Source organism: Prunus avium, chromosome 2, assembly GCF_965620075.1.
Source record: "Prunus avium chromosome 2, drPruAviu1.hap1.1, whole genome shotgun sequence".
Classification (NCBI taxonomy): Eukaryota; Viridiplantae; Streptophyta; class Magnoliopsida; order Rosales; family Rosaceae; genus Prunus; species Prunus avium.
The window spans coordinates 23,623,897-23,648,531 of NC_142285.1; the positions used below are offsets into that span (position 1 = coordinate 23,623,897).

A 24,635-nucleotide genomic window follows, 5' to 3' on the forward strand; every position below is an offset into this window, starting at 1 on the left:
TGAACGTTCGGATGCGATTGGTGAATGGTCCCGGTTGTACTTTTCCCCATGTTGGTCTCCGAGCTTGGTTCTGCTCCTCCTCGATCCGGTTCATCTTCTGGAGGAGGAGACGGATGGTTGGATCGACAAGCGGAAGGTCGTCACAGAAGGTTTCTGTCGCCCGATTGTCTATCCGTTGGCCGGTGTTGTGTCCCTGTACTTCTTGATCTACCGTTCGGCTGGAGTTCCTCCCGTACCCTTCCTTATGCCGATCGTTCTCCTCGTTTGATCGGTGGCTTCGGCGCTCTTTCGAAGGTCCCGCCGATCGGTAGGAAATAGTGGTTCCTGGTGAAGTTGGAACATAGTCCGATTCATCCGTCTCTTCTAGGCCAATCGCGTCGTACGTTCGGCGCATCGGGGATTTTGGTCCGAGTACCTTCAGACGTCGATCGTTGAGTTTGGCTTGGATCGGGATGGGTGAAGACTGTCATTCCTTATGCTAATCGTTGATCCTGTCCCGACAATCGGAGTAAACTTGGTCTTCTGGGTGACGTTCCTCTAGGTAGGGTACGAACAGCCTTCGAGAGGCAGGTGGTTTGCATGTAGTTTGCTGTTTTCCTTTATCCCGAGTGCTGGGCTTTGGCACACTTTTGAATGACTTCTCCTGTCGAAGCTGTATGGTCAGTTCAAGGCCGTCCTATAGGGTATTATCTCATAATTAATGAGATATTATCATAATAAAAGGATGTAATCAAGTCCGACTCAATCTCTACGAAACCCTAGCCCTGAGGCTCCTATAAATAGATGACTTCATTCATCATTCAAGGTACATCTAAACCCACTCCTGATACCCGAGGAAAATACCTGAAGTTCTCTCTCCCTGTCCACTCTCCATATTTTCTCCACACAGCTCTGGCCACCACACACGGCTCCGGCCGCCTGGTTCACACCATACATACAACTCCGTACCCTTTGCTTAGCTATTGTTTTCCTACAAACACTCGAACTAACTTAGGCATCGGAGGGCCTTTGGCCAACACCCCCCGGGTGTGGTCTATTTACTCCAATCTTTTTTACAGGAATCGAGAAGGAGAGAGAAGAAAGATCGAAGGTTGAAGGATCCAGAAGCGAATATTCTACTGCGAGATTATTTGCACAAACATTTGGTGCTTTCATTGAGAGCACGAGTTATACTCAACGCGTGCTCAAGGAATCCGTTCCACCTATTTTCCAATTCACCGAAGCTGTCCAAACAACCATGGTTGGAAGCAAGTGCACGAGGAGCAAGACCGCCGCGATGGCTCGATTCGTGATGGCCCAAAGTCACTCCTCCTACGATCCCACGATCAACATGGTGGCACCTCCACCACTCGCCGCTGTGAACCAGCAGCAAACCCTTGCTGCCGTACCACAGCAACCACCCCGTGTGGCTGGAACCACCGTGTCACCTGCCGGACCCACAGCTGGGACCATCGCACCGGCCTCTGCCATCGTCGTACCTTCTCAAGGCCCCGTGGCTGGATCTAGCCACCTTTATACCGTCGTCGCCAAACATGGTGGAACCTCCCATTAGGGTGGGCTTACGACCACCACCGACTTAGGCCCAATCTTGGAGCAACTTCAAGCATTCCCTCCATTACCTCCGCACTTGACATACGCTCCCGCGTACACATCCAATGAAACCCTAGCTCGTGTGAAATTGGGCTCCACACAATACTCTCCTCCCGATCCACGAAGTCAAGTATACCTCAATCTGAGAGTTGACCAGCTAACTCAGAGAATGGATGACCAAAACAATTTGATGAGGCAGCTCCTCAATCCAATAAACTTGGCTCAAAACCTTGGCCTTGGACAACAGGGCGAAGAGAGAAGGCTGGACGAACGATGGGTACCAAGCAGGTCGAGCAGGAGTAAGCCTACAAGGAGATGGACAATAACGTGATCAGCTTGCCGACATGTCGCAAGCATCTGCTAGCCACACTCAGAGCAGACGAAGTCTCTCATCTAGATTGAGTTCAAGGACCAATGTTCACGAAAGGCTAGGCCCCTAGGGAGGTCAACATGACGATGATAAGTTCATAATTTCACACATTTGCATGCCTTCGTTACTTAGTAATTTTGTTTAGTTTCTCTTTATTTCGAGTCACTTACCTATGTTTGTGTGTTCTGTAGGTTAAGGTAGCAAGAGATCACATTCGATACAATCCATGCATGTTAAGGGCTGATTGGCACAAGAGGAATATAAGCTTAAAGACAGACCCAATTTGGGCCACACTCCTTGTCAGTCCAATTTCGTAGGTAATCTTGCAAGCCTCATTTCAGCTTTAAGCAAGCATACGGACTTGACAGGAGGTTCGTTTTCAGCAGATCAGACATGTCTGCATCCCTTTTGGGGCTAGACTTGTTCACCTTGAGATCAGGCACTGGCGTTGCAGAAAAACCCTTCGCCCGGGCATATGACTCTCTTGCTTTCTTAGCCTTTGCCAACCTCACCTTCAAAGGAATTGGTGACGACGAATCAACTCCACGCTTGACTGCTTGTGACTCAACAGCTGGATCATGACGGTTTGGTTGATAGGCAGATCTCCCAGGTCGACCTCCATCCTTTGACTGGTGTAGATGACCCAAACTTCAGAGAGGAATATTAGCATCTCTTTGCCTCCCAGCAGGTGAACTAGTTCTCGCACGGACTACTTCACGGAGCAGAACACGGTCCTCAAGCTTGTCAGCAGGAGGCTTGAGTGGAACATCCCGAACATTGCGCATACTGTCAATCACCTGCATCAACGAGATGCTTAACCCTAGCTGATGATGAGGGAACAACTCCTACTTGAAGACACATCCTTCACCAGTGAAGTCGTAGCTTCATTCCTTGAAGACTTAACATCAGCTTTCCTTTTTTAGGGGGGTCTGGCAAAACACTCCTCTAGCCCAGCCGGCAGATCATCAGAGTCTAGACCATTCTGCCTCCATCTCTCAACATCTTGAGTAGGGGGCAGCCACCGCCTCTCCAACCGTCTTCGACTGCCAGTCACGAGAACGACCAGCCTAGTCCTACCTAACTGGTCCTCGCAGCGAAGAAGAGAAGATGAAGAAAAAATATATGTGCTCGACTTACCTTGGGATGCACGGCAACTCCTCTCTTCAACAAGCAGTACAAATTCTCCAAGATCTTTCTCAAGCTAGAAAGTAGAGAAGTTAAGTTTGCGATGTGAGAAAGAGTGAAGAGAAGCCCTGTATTTATACAAGTTGGACAACCCGGGTCTAGAAGGAATCGCAAGCTCATTCCTACTGGGAATCCAACTCCAAGAACAATTAGAAGCCTACTCCAATTGGGAATCCGATCTGCAAAAGAAGTCCAACTCACAGAAGAAAGCCCATACACAGTTGGAGAGCCCGAAAAATAATTTCATCTCCTACATGCCACACAATTCCATGCTGAATCTGGGGGGCATTTGTGGGAGCAAATATTTTCGTCTCCAATCACAGCACGCCACGTGGAAAAGAAGATTATCCCTTAAATTAATTAGTTAAACTAATTTATTTGGTTAATTAATTAGTAAGGATAATATCTTAATTATAAGATATTATCTTTATTTAATAAGATAATATCATTAATTTGGATATTATCATAATAAGGGGATAAGATCTTAATTATAGGGTATTATCTCATAATTAAAGAGATAATATCATTAATTCATATATTATCATAATAAAAGGATGTAATAAGTCTGACTCAATCTCTACGAAACCCTAGCCCCGAGGCTACGAAACCCTGGCCCCAAGGCTCCTATAAATAGATGACTTCATTCATCATTCAAGGTACTGTTTGTGCCTAATAAATCACGGCCAAAAACTGACCGAGGGAGCCCCTTTTCTCGACCCTAACGCTTGCTCGTGAGGCTAAAACGCGATGTTTCGCCAGGATGTCTGGCCTTCCTAAAAAAAAAAAGCAAAGGAAAGGTTGTGAAGGCATGATCATCTCGGCCTTGATTATAGGCCGAGGCCGAAGCCGAACAAAATCACGGCCAAAGGCGCTAAGGTCAGATCATCAAGTGGCAGCAGGGTCCCACGCTTCATTTAATGAAGCAATGCCTCTATTTATGGTAGCAAACCCACTGACCACGAATAAGCATTTAATGCACGAGGGAAGGTGGGAAGTGATTGAAGTCAGGATTTGGTGACAGGAATCATAGTGATTAGATGCAGACATTCTCACAAGAATTCTTGCAGTTTGGGAGATTGGGTCACCAACTATCAGAAACGATAAATGCGTCTCCACGGCCAGAAGCTCAGAACCCGATCAAGAGCGGCGGCCGAGATTCACCGGGATTTCTAGGGTCACACCACCATACTTCACGATCCCAAATGTTGATTGGACTGCCCACTTGCTCCAATCCAGCTCCACCATGCAGATTTTTAGCCTCGATTACTCCTCCAGGGACTCTTCCTATAAATACAAGACTCGAGCTACATTCAAAGGGTTCAACACCAAAACAAAGCCTCCCACGGAGCAACTTATTTTTTTCCTGTAATGCACTTTCAATATCTTTACTTGCTTTCCTAGGAGTAGTTATAGATTATAAGGAAAACCCATTCATCAATATATCATACGACCCTTGATTTTCAAGGCGCCGGAGCACCATCTTTGTTGTTCACTCACTCACCCCATATATCATACGACCGTCGCTCCCTGAGCAGCGCGCCGGAGCACCGCCCAAAACCCACCAACTACACCATCACTCAACGGCCTTGTAGTTCAGGCCGTGAACCTAACAGCCGAGACCATTTCCTCTCTCGGCTACAATCGTTTGATTAAGAAGACGAGTTCAAACAGGCGCACCACTCAACCATCCAACACTCATCAATTCATCGACGCACGGTAGACCGTGCTGGCACGCCCGCGCACAAAACGTACCACACCCAAAAGCAGGAAACCGCGTGTTAACGCATATCCCCTCGGCCCGGAACTCCAGGCCTTGAGATTTGCGCGGCAGACACAAATGTACCTCGATCAAACCCGCGGCGTTCCTCTAATACCACCCGGCTCGGTCGCAGTGGCCGAGCCCTTTGCTCGGACAACCCAGCAGGTGAAATCGCGAAACAATACGCAACGGGATAGGTCTTTTCAAGGGTTTCAGTTCGAGGATATCTGGCCTATCACGAAGCCACGACCGTTGCTCCAGCCGAAGGAGGGGCCGCCACCCTAGGTACGGCCACGGCCACGGCCACGGTGCTCGGTCGAGGGGGCCCGGATGATACCTTTTTCACTTTGCTGCCCTTGGGGGGGAGGGGGTCCCAATCTGCATCCTTCAGAGCCACCCTAGCGGCCTCTTCAACGAGCCGGATAAATCTGGCCGATATGCACTCCTTGTACCAGACCCTTCCGTCCTCATCATACGCGTTACGGCGCAACCAAGGCGTCAGGAAAGAGCCCCAGATCTCTTTCAAATCTTTCTCTGTCTCGTCGTCAGGAATGACGGAGAGGTCGTGTGCCAGAAACAGGGGGAATGGCCGAGTAAGGCAGACGCTGAACTGCATGCCAGTTCTCTCGGCCAGGCCATAGAAAAATTTGTAGCAGAAGACCGAGGTGTTGTGCTTCCTGAGGGCTCGGGCAAATGCATTGGCCAGCGGCTCGGTGTCGGTGATGTTGGCCCCCGCCCTCAGCTCCGGAAAGTAGGCTTGCAGCCAGAACTGGAAGGCTCAAAGGGGACCGCCGTGCTTTGGCTTCATCTCGTCGGTAAATATGGCCGAGCAGGAAAGGGCCGAGCGCTAGCCTGCCGCCCTGTGCAAGATAGTCGGCCAGGTGGGGGAACTCCAAGGTGACCTTGTTCGCCTGGGTGCAGAATACAAACTTGCACAGCCAGTACAGCAGGAATGAGGCGTGCTCAACTTCGCCGACGGGGGCAATGGTGTTGTCTTCGGCGCTGTCTTCTACCCCAACATTGCTGTAAAAACTGGAGTAGTTGAGCATGTTCTTCGCCTTGCTCCCGGCGACTCTCGTAAAAGTAGGCCAGGCAGCCTTGAAGGTCCCTTCTGCCTCAGGGGCAACGAGTGCGGCGTTCACTTCTACGCTGAGAGGAGAGAGGCCGAAAAGGGCGGCCATGTCTAGAACGGTTGGCCTTCTCATGCCGAACCGAAAGTTCATATTGTTGGTGGCCGACGACCAGAAGCATAGGGCCGCAGCCAAGAGCAGCCGATCGAACAGCTTGATCAAGTGATAGATACCTTGATCCTTCCATTGCTGGCCAAAGAAGTGCTCCATCCTCGGCAGCCATTTTTCCCAGTCTGGGGTCGAGGTTGGCCATTGGGGCTGCGGCCTGACAACGTTCCAATCTTGGAAATCCCCCCCGTCAAAGGCCGAGAGGTCCACCAGGTTGTTCTTCAGATGAGCCACCAACCTCTCTGGCATCCCACCATTTACAGAGGGGGCGAGGATGCAGGAATCGGTGGCAACGCTATCACCATCAATCCAGGGCATGATGATATTGGGTAGGACCGAGCCTTGGATTTCTCGAACTCGGTCTGGAAGGCTTGGGACCGAGCTTCAACAGATGTAGAGGTGCTGGAGGTCATTGAGATAGATCTAAGTTGGGTGTTTGAAGGGAAATGCGGAGAAAAAGCGATGAACGTAACGAACGCCGGAATAAAGCCCAAAAAAGGGTGAGGATCTGTGGGTTCTTGAGAGGACAGAACTCAAGGATGAAAGGAAATCGAGGTTACAGGCAAGGTTCTCTGATGACTTTGAAGACTTAAGAGCGTGGTGGGATTGAAGGATTGAGAGAGGTTTTTTGGCAAAGCTTGGGCGTCTGAGAATTCTGAAAGCGTAAAGAAGAAACGAAGGAGTCTGGGTTTTTATATTGGCGCTAGAATTCGAAAATGAAAGGGTGTGGCTCTCTCGAGAGACGTGACGTTCTGACAGCGTACTCAAAAAGCACGATGACATGTCGAAAGCCCAGAGGCCGACTTTTCGCCTGACGAAACGAAGCGACGCCTCGCGTAAGTCTGGGCAATGATGGCCTGCACGACGTGCTTGGGCATTGAATGCGCTTGGGCATTAAATGCGCCGACTAGCCTGTGCATTTAATGCAACAGTTGTCAATCACTTCTGAAGGAATGCAAAGGGTCCATCCCCTGGAATCCATTCGGCCCCTACCCATACCGAGACCGAAGAATCCGGGGATGTGGGGGCAATGTTTGTGCCTAATAAATCACGGCCAAGAACTGACCGAGGGAGCCCCTTTTCTCGACCCTAACGCTTGCTCGTGAGGCTAAAATGCGGCGTTTCGCCAGGATGTCTGGCCTCCTAAAAAAAAAAGCAAAGGAAAGGTTGTGAAGGCATAATCATCTCAGCCTTGATTATAGGCCGAGGCCGAAGCCGAACAAAATCACGGCCAAAGGCGCTAAGGTCAGATCATCAAGTGGCAGCAAGGTCCCACGCTTCATTTAATGAAGCAATGCCTCTATTTATGGTAGCAAACCCACTGACCACGAATAAGCATTTAATGCACGAGGGAAGGTGGGAAGTGATTGAAGTCAGAATTTGGTGACAGGAATCAGAGTGATTAGACGCAGACATTCTCACAAGAATTCTTGCAGTTTGGGAGATTGGGTCACCAACTATCAGAAACAATAAATGCGTCTCCACGGCCAGAAACGCAGAACCCACGATCAGGGCGGCGGCCGAGATTCACCGGGATTTATGGGGTCACACCACCATGCTTCACGACCCCAAATGTCGATTGGACTACCCACTTGCTCTAGTCAGGCTCCACCATGCAGATTTTTTGCCTCGATTACTCCTTCAAGAACTCTTCCTATAAATACAAGGCTCAAGCTACATTCACAGGGTTCAAACACCAAACAAAAGTCTCCCACTGAGCAAATTATATTTTCCTGTAATGCACTTTCAATATCTTTACTTGCTTTCCTAGGAGTAGTGTTAGTTTGTAAGGAAAATCCATTCATCAATATATCATACGACCCTTGATTTTCAAGGCACCGGAGCACCATCTCTATTAATCATTCATTCACCCCATATATCATACGACCGCCGCTCACTGAGCAGCGCGCCGGAGCACCTCCCAAAAACCACCATCAGCACCACCCTTAAATGGCCTTGTAGCTCAGGCCGTGAACCTTGCAGCCGAGATCAGTTCCTCTCTCGGCTACAATCGTTTGATTAGAAGACGAGTTTGAACAGGCGCACCACTTGACCATTCTATCCACATCAACATCTCGACGCACGGTAGACTGTACTGGCACGCCCGCGCACAACCGCACCGCATCCAAAAGCAGGAAGCCACGTGTTAACGCACATCCCCTCACCCCGGAACCCCAGGCCGTGAGATCTGCGCAGCCGACAGGTACATCTATACCGACATCTAAACCTACTCCTGATACCCGAGAAAAATACCTGAAGCTCTCTCTCCCTCTCCAGTCTCCATATTTTCTCCACACAGCTCCGGCTACCACACACGGCTCCGGCCGCCCGATTCACACCATACATACAACTCCGTACCCTTTGCTTAGCTATTGTTTTCCTACAAACACTCGAACTAACTTAGGCATCAGAGGGCCTTTGGCCAACACCCCCCGGGTGTGGTCTATTTACTCCAATCTTTTTTACAGGAATCGAGAAGGAGAGAGAAGGAAGATCGAAGGTTGAAGGATCCAGAAGCGAATATTCTCCCGCGAGATTATTTGCACAAACAGTTGCATACCACCGGGATGAGGGGTCTTCAACTTCCAAGCCCAAGGGCTCGCGCCGTCCACAGCCACCGGAATTTCGCCAACGAGGAAGCTGGAAAATCTCCAGCCCCTGCCATCCTCGAAACGACGGTCTACGCACATGGCCTGGCCACACCGACTAGGAAGCTAGAAATTCAAAACAGAAAAGTGCCTGACAAGAAGATGAGCAAAGTAGGTTCATTTTTGTTTCTGAAGAATTAGGGATGGATGATAATGATTTAGGTGATGTTGGATCTGATCCTTATGAGTTTGCCAATGTGATTGGGGATGGAGATCAACCCTTGTACCCTGGTTGCAGTAAGTACACGAAGTTGTCGGCTTTGGTGAAGTTATATAATTTGAAAGCAAAGCATGGGATCTACAATCGTTTGTTTTACAGAATTATTGATACTTCAAGGAGATTTGCTTCCATAAGGAAATACATTACCTTACTCTAATGATGTTATTGGTGATGATGTGCTAGGTGATATTAGAATTGAGTGTGAGGCATTTACTAGAGGGATACCAAATGTTCACACATTTGATGACCTAGTGGGTGAGTTTGTTACATAAAATATTAGAGATGGGTGTGAAGATATATGGATTGATTGATTGTTGTAATGTATGACATTAAGTTATGCAGTTAATTGTATGACATTAATTAATAGCTATGTATATCATTTTAATTCTTATCACATTTTCATTATGCAGGCTCTGGGCATGACAAATCAACATTTTAAAATACTGGATTAAAGGCCAAATACGACGATCCGTTTAAAAAATGGAAAAAGAGACGTCTCAAACAAAACCAACGTCGTGTTTTTACAAACGTCGTTGAAGGAAAATGCAAAAGACCGTAAACAAATAAAAACCGCAATCTAAAAATGAAAACACATCGGTTAATTAAAATTAGATTACAAGCGGTGCATAAATAAACATCAACAACGGCCTACAAAACATTGCAAGACGTATATTTCGTTATAACACGACGTTTGTGTACTCCAACCGACGAATTTGTTCAACACTACTTCCACGATTAAAACCAACTGACGTCTGAAGGCGAAATAAAGACAGCTCAGTTCCATTAACTGCCGTAAAAGATATTCTCCACGTCAGTTATTTTAAAACATATGATGTCTCAGAGAATACACATGTCAAGGAGGGTTACATAAGCATCTTTTAAAAAGGCCAACCACATCAACACGTTATAGAAACCGACGTGGTAAATTCTTACAACGTCATTCATTTGGATCCTCATGACATAGTAAAGAATGTAACCACGTTATTTATTTTACAAAAATCGACGTTGAAAATATAATCCATGGCGTTTATTTGCATATCCAGGCCTTTAAAATAATTTTTAACGTCAGACTTTAACAACAATAGACGTGGGTACCATGTTTTACGTCGGTATTCTGTAATATTGTGTCATCTTAAAATATTCAGACGTCCGCTATGTAGAAAACGCGTCGTCTAACTCTGTCCAGGGGGCTTCTTTGAATAATTTAAATGACGATTCTCGCAAGAGACGTACGTGGATGATCATATACGCTTCGGTTTTTTCAAATATGTGTCATGGTTATTTAATTTTACGGCGGTTCCTATTTGACTACTGACATGTAATACGCTTTACACATCCGTATTATTTGGACACGACGTCGTTTGTATGTTAGATGATTTATTTAACGTAGTATTAATTAACCACGATGGTTCTAGGTTATTTATTCCTTCAATTAGCGACGTGGATAATTTTCTGTACGACGGTGCATTTTTTGATCTTGACATGTAACGAATTTTAGACGTCTCATTTTCATTAAAACAGTCGTCTAATTTTGCAGAAGGTTTCATTTTACGCTCTATATAGTAATTAAACATCGATTTGTTATGTTTTTGTGACGTTGAATATCTGAACGATGTCGGTTTTTTAGAATATGTGTCGTGGTTATTTAATTTTACGGCAGTTACTGTTTGACTACTGACATTTAATATGATTTACATGTCCGTATTTTTTGGACACGTCGTCGTTTGTATGTTAGACAACGGTTATTTTATTTATTTAACGTAGTATTGATTAACCACAACGGTTCTAGGTTATACAAGCCTGTATTCCTTCAATTAGGGACGTGGATAATTATCTGTACGACGGTGTTTCTTTTGATATTGACATAATGAATTTACGACGTCTCATTTTCAACAAAACCGTCGTTTAATTTTGCCGGGGGTTTCATTTTATGCTCTATATATAGTAATTAGACGTTGGTTTATTATATTTTTGTGACGTTGAATTCTTTAATGACGTCGGTTATTAACCGTCGTTGTTTATGAATGAAAAGAAGGCGGTCGATTTCACGACGGTTTGAAAACCTTCTAGACGACGGTGGATTCCCGTCGTCTATTTCGATTTTTGTAGTAGTGTATTGGCGAAACAAGTACCGCGCTTTTTCATTCCAAGCATTCTTTAATACAAGCCAGGGTGAGGAAAGGAACAAAACCAGAAACTGGATCGGTGTATGTGTGAATGCTGTATTGTTTTGTCATGGTCTTTGTTTAGTTAGCATATTGTCTAGTTCTTGTTTTTGCTTGTATAGTCTTTGTTCACACATGTGAATCTGTGATGATGCGAAATCTTACTAAAGATTTTTCTTTGTTAGTCTTTAAAAAAAAAAAAAATTTAAAATATCCCACCGAGTATGTCTATTAATAGTCTTTGTTTATATTAACATCTAGATGGTCACAATTAAAAAAGAAAAACAACAGAAAGTGAGGAGAAACTAAAGGACAATGGAGATGTATAGGAAGAGTAGAAATCTCACTTCAGGTCGGGTGACCATTTCAACTTTCCATTTCCGTCTGATATCAAATTGGGTGATGCTAATACTATGGACCGACACCCTAAAATAATCTTTAGACACCAAGGCCCCACATTTTCGGTTTATGAAATGCTCACTGCTTGCAAGTTGCATATATCTTATCTTAACCGAGTCCTCTCCCCAAACTTTATACTCCCAAGTCCCAAGAACAATGACATTGCCAAAAAAAAGAAAAAAAGAAGAAATAATTCAACACTTTACTGGACCATGGAAGAGCATTTTCTTCTCATCACTGTCACCCGACTCTTTTGTATTGGTGTGTGTACGGCATTCTTCTTCCTCCAATCCTTGAACCGATGGGTCATCTTCTTCTGATTTAAGAGGTTCAACTGAAGGCTCAATGACATTCCAAAGGTCTTGAGCCAACAAGTAATACTCAAAAGTAATCAGGGTTTAAATTCATATGTTTATTCTTCTTTTGAGGAGGGATATATATGTATACACTACACGAATTGATTTCAAATTCCAAATACTACACGAATTGATTGCTAGTGCAAGTTCTAGTCATCAACCGAAATTGATGAGGAAAATACCTATTCTTGCTATATTCAGATTGACAAATAGTGCTGGTCGTTTAATTTTCTTCAATGGCAGAAGAAGAACCAAAAGGAAAAAAAAAAAAATTAAAAGACCAGAAGACTCGAAGAACAGTAGAGAGAGAGAAAAGAAGATAGAGGTAACAACGTCAGTTTTATAAAATAAAATAAAATACTTATTGTAGACAATGTGGCATACTCATAAGCATTGGATGAGTTGGATGGTCTAGATTTTAGGAAATGCGGGTAAATGCACCAACTTTAAATGTAGAAACTCGGAATTTCCGTTGAGTTGCAATTAACAAATTAAACTAAACCATCATAATTATAAATTCAATTCAATTTACAGGGGAATTAAATAAATGATGGGGAGCACTAAGAGACAAAAAGTAGGAGCACCACCTAAAAGAGGCTTAGTTTCATTCTACATCAAAGCTTGATGGCTATTGTGGGAGCAAATATTTTCGTCTCCAATCAGAGCACTCCACGTGGAAAAGAAGATTATCCCTTAAATTATTTAATTAAACCATTTATTGGGATAATTAATTAATTTGGATAATATCTTAATTATATGGTATTATCTCATAATTAATAAAGATAATATCATTAATTGGGATATTATCATAATAAAGGGATATTATCTTATAATTAATGAGATAATATCAATAATTCAGGTATTATCTTATCAAAGGGATAATATCCTAATTATAGGATATTATCTTATAATTAACGAGATAATTCAGATATTATCAAGTCCGACTCAATCTCTACGAAACCCTAGCCCCGAGGCTCCTATAAATAGATGACTTCAGTCATCATTCAAGGCACTTCAAAAACCCTACATCTAAACCTACTCATGAGACCCGAGAAAATACCTGAAGCTCTCTCTCCCTCTCCACTTTCCTTATTTTCTCCACACGGCTCCGGCCACCACACACGGCTCTGGCCGCCCGGTTCACACCATACATACAACTCCGTACCCTTTGCTTAGCTATTGTTTTCCTACAAACACTCGAACTAACTTAGGCATCAGAGGGCCTTTGGCCAACACCCCCCGGGTGTGGTCTATTTACTCCAATCTCTTTTACAGGAATCGAGAAGGAGAGAGAAGGAAGATCGAAGGTTGAAGGATCCAGAAGCGAATATTCTCCGGTGAGATTATTTGCACAAACATTTGGTGCTTTCATTGAGAGCGCGAGTTATACTCAACGCGTGCTCAAGGAATCCGTTCCTCCTATTTTTCAATCCACCGAAGCCTTCCAAACAACCATGGTTGGAAGCAAGCGCACGAGGAGCAAGACCGCCGCAATGGCTTGATTTGTGACGGCTCAAAGTCACTCTTCCCACGATCCCACGATAAACATGGTGGCACCTCCACCTCTCGCCGCCGTGAATCCGCAGCAAACCCTTGCTGCCACACCATTGAAGCCACCCCGTGTGGCTGGAACCACCGTGCCACCTGCCGGACCCACAGCTGGGACCATCGCACCGGCCTCTGCCATCATCGTACCATCTCAAGGCCCCGTGGCTGGATCTAGCCACCTTCATAGCGCCGCTGTCGAACATGGTGGAACCTCCCATCAAGGTGGGCTCACGACCACTACTTGATGCAATCAAAAACATTCCTTCATATGCCAAATTTTTGAAAGATGTGTGCACAAACAAAAAGAAGCTGGTTGATTTTGAAAAAGTCGTTCTTACTGAACAATGCAGCGCAGTTCTACAGCACAAATTGCCACCCAAAAAGGAAGATCCAGGGAGTTTTACAATTTCTTGCACTATTGGAAATTCTAATTTTAAACGTGCATTAATTGATTTAGGTGCTAGTATTAATTTAATGCCTTATTCTGTTTTTCAGAGATTGGGCCAAGGAGATCTAAAGCATACATCAGTTATTCTCCAGCTAGCGGACCGTTCTGTTACTTATCCTAGGGGGATCATTGAAGATTTAATTATCAAGGTTGACAATTTGTATTTACCAGCAGATTTCGTAGTTTTGGACATGGACGAAGACCTTCAAACACCTATTATTTTCGGGAGACCGTTTATGGCAACAGCTAGGACTTTAATTGATGTAGAAGCCGGGACATTGACTTTACGGGTTCAGGACCAATCTGTGGTGTTTAATTTGTTTGAGGCAGCGAAACAACCTACTGAACAGCAAAAATGTATGCGCATTGATGTGGTAGACAATATGGTTCAAGACAGCTTTCATGCAAGTTCAAATACAGATAGGTTGCTCAGCAGGGGAAAAGCGAAAAAGCGAAAATTGCAGTTGAATGAGCTAGAGGAAATTCGTCAAGGTGCTTATGACAGTTCAGGCATCTACAAGGAAAGAACTAAGGCATTTCATGACAGTCAAATTTTACGAAAGGAATTTAAGCCTGGGCAAAAGGTTCTGTTATTCAGTTCAAGACTCAAGTTATTTCCAGGGAAATTAAAGTCACGCTGGACTGGACCCTACTTGGTGACTCAAGTTTTTTCTCATGGGGCAGTTGAAATAACTAATGAGGCTAAAGGAAACACATTCAAGGTGAATGGTCACATGCTGAAATACTACGTGGAGACACCTTTTGACACTGCAAACGAATCTTTGACTCTGAAGGAACCAGAGATTTGACCACCGGGCTTCTGCAATGTCTAGCTACAGACTTAAAATAAAGCGCTTATTGGGAGGCAACCCAATTTTTCTAACCTCTCTACTTCCTTTACTTTCTTTTATTTTCTTTTTCTTTTTCTAAACTCTTTACTATTTGGTTCAATGCAGGACACCAATCAGCAGCACAGAAACAAATATACGCAGATAATCCTACGCTGGAATCATGCATCCAGCAGCAACTGGAATCATGCACCCAGCAGCATATTCACATATCCATACACCAGATTTACAACAACACAACTTCCAGGCCATGAAGTTTACAACAATCAATCTTGCAGGCCAGAAACATCATTTTGATCAGCTATGACTCATTTACAACACACAATATTGTGAAAGTCAGAAATTCTACAAGGGATCGTGTTTATACCTCTGTGGGATGGCTGGCTTCGAATTTTTTTTTTTTTTTCAGAGACCAGCGTGTGGTGTAGATCTGCTCCGATTTGCAAGTTTGGGGGTAGTCCTCACACAGATACACATATATGCACGAGTTAGACTTTGCTCAAACCATCAATTCTGAAACGAAAATTACAATATTTGAGGAAGGTTCTACCTTTAGCCTCTCAGATTTCCGCGACTTCCACCTTGGAACAGAGTGTATGTGGTGTTGGGGTTGCTCTCGGTCTGGGTCCGCTCATCCGGGTCGTTGGGTTCGAAGTCGGAATGGATCTCGGCGAGGATCCGATTGGTCTCCTCGACACAGCCGCAAAGGGTGGTGATTTTGTTGTTGTTGAAGATCTTCTGGATCTGGCGCCTCACACAGATGATCCCACATGGTTAGTGTGCTGAAAGAGAGAGAAGGCTCTTGGGTTTGCACTAGAGAAATGAGCATGGCAAGGAGATGAGCGGAAAAGTTTTCCTGATTTTCTAAGACACAGAGCAAAGGAGATGGGATTCATAATTCAAAGCCAAGGAGATGGGATCTGACACACAGAGAAGCTTTGGTTTCTACAAACAATTTCATTTTGCTTCTGCAAACGGAGATGGGCACGGACAGAAGGGCATCGTATGGCTCTGGGCTCGCGGCTAGTGGAAGGGGATCCAGTGTGATAGCTAGGATTTTCAAATGACAAATTCCGCTGCTCCATCAGGTTATATTGTAGCTGTCGCTAGGATTCGACAAATGTGTCGACTTGTACGAGTTGGCCAGCGTGTCTTTGCGCATTCCCAGCTCCCAGGTCAAGCCTTCGAATCCCAGAAATGTCCAGCCTCCGCATCCCTGGTGTGTTAGTTTCTTTTTTTTTTTTATATTTATTTTCTTTTTCTTTTATTTTCTGTTTGCTGTTTTATGTTCTTTTCGTTTTTTTTATTTTTTTATTTTTTTTTCTTTCCACTTTTTATTTTTCTCTCCTAGTTTAATTTTTTTTGGCTGTTTCCTTTCTCCTTGATTTTCGTTCCCCGTCTTCTAACATTTAGTCGTTTTTGTTTCTGTTCTTGTTTCTTCTGTTTCTTTTCCACACCTTGAGGACAATGTGTGATTTAAGTTTGGGGGTGGGAAATTTTAGATTTTTAAATTTTTGAGTCTTGTCTAGAATTTTCGTTTTTAAGTTAATATCCATAGATTATTTTAAACGTTAGAACAAATGGACATGGTGAAGATTAATCCCACATTAGAGTCTTTTCTATTTATTGTTGCTTAGACACTAATTCATGAATTATACTTTGAAATTTGCACATCACACCAACATGGTTTGTGGAGAGTGAGATTGAAATACTTACTTTTTGTCTAAATGTGTTTTAATTTTTGTTCTATATAAAATAAAGTTAGTATGTGTTATCAAGTAATAATTGCCTCACCCAAAGCTTTGCTGGTAACCGGGCCAGTCCTGCCTAATCAGCAGTGATTCTCGCGTTGAATGGTAGAGTTTTGGCATGGGGCAGAGTGGTTAGTTGGTTTCGTAGCCTTTTCAGCTCGAGTTAATAAGTCCTCAGGGGTGTTCTACACCTAGTGCCCTAAAGCCCTAGTGGTTTGGGAGACATTGGCCTAACGCTCGCTACACGGGTTGGATCGAAAGCTTAAGGGAACCGACATTGCACGACCACTACTGTTACTAAAAAAATAAAAAAAATAAAAAAATAAAAAAAATAAAAAAAGAAAAAAAGAAAAGAAAAGAAAAGAGAGATTGATTCTATAAGTACGTGAAGTATGAATAACATGGATGAGAGGTAAGAATTTTAGTCTAGTCTCCTTAACTATGATGGTTCACTTTACACCGAAGGAAGTTTGTGAATTCTTTTCTAATTGATTCTAAATAGCTTAGACTCTGTGGTGGGATTAGTTGGATCTATTGAAAAGATGTTCTAGTTTTTAAAATTTGCTATGGATTGCAGCTTGAAGGTGGAAGTTTTGACTTGGTTGTTAGTCAGGTGTCTAGTTTGTTAAGTTTTTTTTATTTTCGTTTGAGTCTTGTTTTGTTTGAGGACAAGCAAAAAGCTAAGTTTGGGGGTATTTTGATGGGCATATTTTATATTATATATTTAACCTCATTCTTAGTATATTTTGGTTGATATTTTGGAAGAATTTTGATACTTTGAATTATATTTCCAATATAGGACTTTCGACTTCCTCCGGAGCAAAACATAATCAAATGGATGAATTTTGGAGTAATTCCAGTTGGAGGACGTTCGTGAGTCACTTAGCTTGATCGTATCAAAATTTCAGATTTTTCTACCAAGCGGTTATTTTCTGGCGATAAAATAACGGAGCAGCGCGCTGTGCTGGAATAGTGACGGTTTGGGCTTTTATTGCGTTTTGGAGCCCAAGATGACCTCAAATGGGTTCGTGGCCTTCTGGAGAAGTGTTCAGAACGTTTTTATCTTTAAAACAAGCTATCTTGGGCCTGATTTGGAGGAGATTTGAGCCCAAAACGTGGCTGGACAGATTGTTGACAGATTCTCCTAGTCCAATTTGGACTTTATTTCCTAGTATTATTTTATTTTAACCTAGTTTCCTTGTGGAGATTGGGGAGCTGAGTTTTAGGAGGTATATAAGTTATGTTTCAGATTTTTTTAGGATCTCTCTTTTCAGCTTTGAAAGGGGACTTTGGCTAGGATTTTTGGAAGAGCTTCTACTTCCAGGTGTTTTTATTCTTATTCATGGGAATGATATTTTCTAGGGTTTTAGTTATGAGTATGCGTAACTAATTCCTTTTGCTAGGGCGAGGCCATAAGCCTTAGCATGAATATGTAATTTTATTAATTTGCTTATGAATGGATGCATGTTTGCTTTGAATTATTAATCACTGTGTTTGAAACTATCTATCTATTTTAATGACTGATCACCATTAGGATATTTAGACAAGTAATTTGATGCAATTTCTATTGGAACATCACCCTGAAATTGAGGAGGGCTTCTTGTGATTAGTAATTGTAAGTTCACTTAAGGCGAACATCACGCTCTTAAGGGTTGCATGGTTTTTCAAAGGGTTTTCACAAAGCTTAATGAGTCTTGCATGTTTATATTTGATCTGAACATCACAGACGGATTGCATGTTAGATATACGTTTTCGCTTGAACATCACAAGGAAAATATGCATTAGGAAAACCTAACCTTCAAAGCATATATGTGGAAATTCATAAGTAACTGATAGAATTGCATAGGATTGTGACGGCGACGGCTGAACCCTAGTTTCTCTCTATATTGTTAATTTTAAAAACGTTTTTTATTCTCTGCTATTATTACCTCCCAACTTTCAGATTTCTTTTATTGTCAAGTTAATCTTTTCAACTTCATAAATTTCACATCTTTGATCAAATCTATTTTAGTTATTAATTAAGAGTTAGTTTAATTACAAATTAGTCAAACAATCTTTGGGGACAACGACCTTGCATGAGCATCTATACTACAATATCCTTGTATTCTTGCAAGTATTTTAAGTGATTTTAACCCTCTTTGCGCAGGTACTAAAAATCCTATCACAACTCTTACTTGAGTCTTCTCAGTAAAAGGGATCCTTGGCCTCTTCATCAACAGGGGATTCAGCAGAATACTCATCCTGCCCAACCGGCAGATCATCAGAGTCTAGACCATTCTGCTTCCATCTCTCAACATCTTAGGCAGGGGGCAGACCACCAACTTCCTCCTGATACTCGCTCAGCAGCCACCAACGGCCACCGCCTCTCCAACCGTCTTCGGCCACCAGTCACGACGACAACCAGCCTAGTCCTACCTAGCTGGTCTTTGCGGCGAAAAAGAGAAGACGAAGAAAAAATATACGTGCTCGACTTACCTTGGGATGCACGGCAACTCCTCTCTTCGACAAGCAGTACAAATTATCCAAGATCTTTCTCAAGCTAGAAAGTAGAGAAGTTAAGTTTGCGATGTTAGAAATAGTGAAGAGAAGCCCTGTATTTATACAAGTTGGACAACCCGGGTCAAGAAGGAATCGCAAGCTCATTCCTACTGGGAATCCAACTCCAAGAACAGTCAGAAGCCTACTCCAATTGGAAAACTGATCTGCAAAAGGAGTCCAACTCCCAGAAGAAAGCCCAGATACAGTTGGAGAGCCTGAAAAATAATTTCATCTCCTACATGCCACGCAAGCGCCAAGCAGAAGCTGGGGGGCATTTGTGGGAGCAAATATTTTCGTCTCCAATCATAGCACTCCACGTGGAAAAGAAGATTATCCCTTAAATTATTTAATTAAACCATTTATTGGGATAATTAATTAATTTGGATAATATCTTAATTATATGGTATTATCTCATAATTAATAAAGATAATATCATTAATTGGGATATTATCATAATAAAGGGATATTATCTTATAATTAATGAGATAATATCAATAATTCAGGTATTATCTTATCAAAGGGATAATATCCTAATTATAGGATATTATCTTATAATTAACGAGATAATTCATATATTATCAAGTCTGACTCAATCTCTACGAAACCCTAGCCCCGAGGCTCCTATAAATAGATGACTTCAGTCATCATTCAAGGTAGTTCAAAAACCTTACATCTAAACCTACTCATGAGACCTGATCGGTTCATAATTGTATATTATTTCTTACCCTTCTAGCTTATGATTTGGTTATGTTTTTGAGTTAAACTTGTGCTTTTAATCCTTTTTGTGTTTATCTTTCAGTTAATTGAGCTTTAGGTAACAATGATGGCTTTGGAGAACATAATTCATGCAATTCAAGCATGTTAAGGCCTAATTTGGATGAATTGATGAAGAGCTTAAAGACAAATTCATTATGGCTACAACCCCCTGCCAGTCCAGTTCCGTAGGTCATATTGCAAGCTTTGTTTCAGCAACCTACATAGCTCGGATGAGGCCACATTCTTCATCAAAGTTGCTCCAATTGGTGTGTACTATAACATATCCAAAATTCAGCCCCATTGGATAAAGCTGGAGTCCGTTACCTAGCAAACACAGAACCATGCTCAGGATGGATCTTATCAGCGCGGAAAATGAGTTAGCAATTTGTTTCGGCCTTAACTTCTTCCTCCGACCTTGGATTGGCCCAAATAACATATGGCTGGAAAGAAGACATTCTGAACTTCAATTTAGAGTGCTTAAAGTCCTAATTTGATTAAGAGATGCCCAAGTTGTAAGCCCTTGAAGTTGCTGGTCATGCTGACCTCAGCATGTGCTGGTTGGATGCTTGGTCATGGTGAGCTAGGTATGAGCTATCATTTCTGGTTGGAAGCTTGGTCATGGTGACATGAAGATGAGCTAGGGCTGCTGGTGGGATTTAGTGGTGAAGTGCATCAACCAATTCAAAATTTTCTAATACAAGTGCATCACCCATTTCAGATTTTCTAATACAAGTGCATCAACTATTTCAGATTTTATAATTCAAGTGTTGTATGCATTAGTCTTATGGAATTCTGATTTTCACTTCCCCTAGGCCTATAAATAGGGAAGTTCTCTAAGCTTGTAATAACACCCCAAGGGGGGGAGCTCTCAAGCACTTCTCTAGAGCTCCCTTCCCTTATCTCCCTCAAATTCTCTTAATTTCCCTTTGTAGTTCTCAATTGTTGTAATATGATCCTTTTACTAAATCTTCAAACACTTCCCAAACACTTCTCTATTCTCTTCCAAGCATTCTCCAATTCCTCAAACACATGTCTCTTCCCTTCCAAAGTTCTCAAAGTTCTCCAATTTTCCAAACACTCTCTTCCAAAATCCACAAAGTTCCCAAACACAATTCCCATTCTCTTCCAAATTCCCCATGTTCTCAAACACTTCTCCCATTCCTTCATCAAATTCTCCAAACTTCTCAAACACTTTCTCCTCCCGTCTCTACGTTCTCAAATTTTCCAAGTTTCCAAAATCCACAAAGTTCCCAAACACCACTTTCCTTTCTTCTCCAAAAAGCCTACATATTCTCAAACACTCTCCAAACACTTCTCCCATTCCTTCATCAAATTCTCAATGTTCCCAAACACTCCTCCCTTCTCTTTCTCAAACACATCTCTCCTCTCTTCCAAAAGTCTCCAAATCTCTCAAACACATGTCTCAACCTTTCCAAAATCCTCAAAGCTCTCAAACACATGTTCTTCCAAAATCCTCCAAGTTCTCAATACTTTCTTCTCCCTCTCAAAGTTCTCAACACTTTCTTCTCTTCCTCAAAGTTCTCTTAATTTCCTTAATGTTTTCGTAGTTGTAATTTATTTTTCTTGTAATGTACATTCTTTCTTCTTGTTTTGTTTCTTTTGTTTTTATTTATGTTTTGTGTAGGAAAACTGAATTGGATCATTCAATCACCAATCCCTGTGGAATCGACCTCGCACTTACATACGCTAAACTATCAACGGTTCGTGCACTTGCGAGTATCACAAGTTGAGGATGCAGTTGAACCCATTTTGGTGCAGCTGAATCTACGCAACAAGACCCGAGAAAATACCTGAAGCTCTCTCTCCCTCTCCACTTTCCTTATTTTCTTCACACGGCTCCGGCCACCACACACGGCTCCAGCCACCACACACGGCTCCAGCCGCCCGGTTCACACCATACATACAACTCCGTACCCTTTGCTTAGCTATTGTTTTCCTACAAACACTCGAACTAACTTAGGCATCGGAGGGCCTTTGGCCAACACCCCCCGGGTGTGGTCTATTTACTCCAATCTTTTTTACAGGAATCGAGAAGGAGAGAGAAGGAAGATCGAAGGTTGAAGGATCCAGAAGCGAATATTCTCCCGTGATATTATTTGCACAAACAGCTATCTTTGTCTAATTTCTAAATTATGTTTTCTTAATATCAATATTGTGTCTTATTAATAATATTTTTTTTAAAGTAAACAAGATGATGCGAAGTCTTTGTCATAGTCTATGTATGTGTGAATGCTGTATTGTCATAGTCTTTGTTTAGTTAGCATATTGCTTTTGCTTTTGCTTTTGCATATTGTCAGCTTTCCATAATTCATCTGATATCAAATTGGGTGATTCTATGACAGACCCCCTATAAGTTATAACAATCTATGGACACCAAGCCCCCACATTTTTGGTTTATGAAATGCTCACTGCTTGCAAGTTGCATATCTTACCCGAGTCATCTCCCCAAACTTTATACTCTTAAGTCCCAACTAGGAACACTGATATTGCCAAAAAACAAACACTGATATTCACTGGACCATGGTAGAAAATTTTCTTCTCATCTCCTGTCGCCGGACTTGCATTTGGGCGGCTCATAGAAAGAGAGATGGAAGGAGCAGGGCCACCAGCCATTCTGTATTACTGGCCTGAATTCAATTTCAATCAAGTTCATGCCAAGCCCACTAAACTATAGTCATTTTAAGTGTAAGAGGCTATCTACGAGCAAATAAAATATATATTGAACTTCAAATTTTTATTATAGGATGCCAAACACATACAAGATTCAAAAAAGTGACAACATTACGAAAGTTATACAATATCACGTACACATTACATACCAATGCCATCAAGAATTTATCCCTATGGTTTGACTTTCCTATCAAATATTCCTCCTCCATAAGTAGAAATGAAAATCTCAATAAGGAGAGGAAACTGCATCCAAATAAATAAGGTGACTGGAACACTAGCAAGAAAAATAATTGGAATAACAATCCATGATTTGTTATGGACCATAATAAAAAGGCCAGAAGAAAAGGCACCCATCATGGCTGCGATAGATATGAATAAGGTGGAAAGGCCTATTATCATCTTTGTTGGCAAGGATTTGAGGAAATCATTTTCCGCATAACGTGACGTAAGGATTCCCAGAAACATCAACACTGAAGTTGTGGAAGAAAATAACGATATAGCATCCGAAACTATAAAAACCATAAATAACTTTTTTTTTCAAGAATATGGGAATGCCTGTTTCTCCATTGTTTCCACCAGGGACTGTGAATGCTGAAGCAAACATGATGGTAATAATGAGAGCACCTACAACTGTACAAGAAGTTGCAGTTTCTTTCATCCATCTTTCTCCTTCCTTCACCAATTCCTTGTGATTCTTGGTAAACAGAGCACGCGGTGTCAAATTCTCCGCATTTAAAGTGTCTCTCATCCTCGGAAGTACAGTAGTAAACCTTTTTTATTTTAATTTTTCTCTCACTGTGCATATTTGTATTGTTTCTATTCAAGGTTAATTGGTCCAGCTGGTTTTCCATTAGAAGATAGGTTCGATGTTCGCTGGAAATTACCATCAATTCAAACATTAGTTTTCAGAATCGGAATAAATCAGATTTAATGTTATTGAACGAAGATAACTTCATTTTAGCTCGGCTATGTACCACTTGTCATCCTCCAGAAAATAAATTTGTATATGCCAGAGAGGGATCTGTAAGTTTTTATTTATTTATTTTCTTTTTCTACTTTCTTTTTTTAGTAAATTTGGTTTTTTTCTATTAAATTAATTTTTTATTACCTACAGCCCATTAGCTTATTTTTCTATAAAATAAAACCTAATTTTTATAAGTAAAAGCCAATAAATAGGACCCAATTAGGGATGACATAAATCCCCATCGGGTCGGGTCCCCGGATCCTTGGCCCTAATGGGGGGTTATTTCGGGGCAAAAACGGGGATCAGGTATGGGGATCCCCGAAGTTTAAAAATTCCTATCGGGTATGGATAGGGGATGGTATTGACATTCCCATCCCCGAATCCGACCCAATAATTATATATTTATTTTCAAATTAATAAATGTATAATAGAATACCCTTAAAATATTTAAGTGGTGAAGGAGGTTTCGAACCCCAATTCCACCTTAAAAACTCACAACTTACCACCAGTGCATTAGTCAAATATATTTCAGTAATGAAGGCTAGCTTGAGGCAAGTGAGGAGTAAAACGTGAAAAGACTTGGCTAAAGAAGGAAAAAACAAAAAAACCATCTGCTAGGGTTTCTGAGGCAGAGAAAAGCTCTAGCGCCTATGAATTGGATGTAAGATATTTATTCGTATTAAACTACTTAAATGTGGTCTGCTGATCAACTTGGAGTATAAGACCTATGCAAAGACTAGGAAATCGAGAATGACTGGTTATGTAGTTCTTGGAACTGTGTTTTTCAGTTTAAATCCAAGACTAACAAGAGTTTGTAATAAACACCGCCATGTTCTGAGCTTCATCTACCATTAAACCGTCTGAAAAACACCATCTTCAAAGCCGAGATAAAATCTCTTTTTCTAAACTTATGAACTCTTAGCTCCCACACTACAAGCCTCAAAAATCGAGATCAATTTTGATTCACTAAAGCAAGCCTCCTATGCCACTAATACCTGAAGGAGTCATTCATCTCCAGGGCATTCCTTAAAATTGACATATCCTTTCGGAATGTTTTGGGGCCTCGTGCTAGAAACTCATAAAAGGCGAACTAGAGCTCTTTACAGCAGTCCACCAGGCCTAGTTCAGCTCTCAACTAAAAAAGCTTCCCACAATATGCAG

The 24,635-nt window shown here is 42.2% G+C and overlaps 1 long non-coding RNA gene and 1 pseudogene across 1 annotated transcript; both read right to left on the reverse strand.

Annotated features, from left to right (window-relative positions):
* Positions 1 to 14,895: 14,895 nt before the first annotated feature.
* On the reverse strand, positions 14,896 to 16,005 carry LOC148296664 (uncharacterized). The gene is made up of 2 exons (XR_015833683.1): positions 15,142 to 16,005; positions 14,896 to 15,045 (listed from the first exon to the last, which is right to left on the reverse strand). It is a non-coding gene; the product is annotated as an uncharacterized LOC148296664 (long non-coding RNA).
* A 6,676-nt stretch (positions 16,006 to 22,681) lies between these two features.
* LOC110752302 (uncharacterized) lies at positions 22,682 to 23,259 on the reverse strand (annotated as a pseudogene).
* Between the last annotated feature and the right edge of the window lie 1,376 nt (positions 23,260 to 24,635).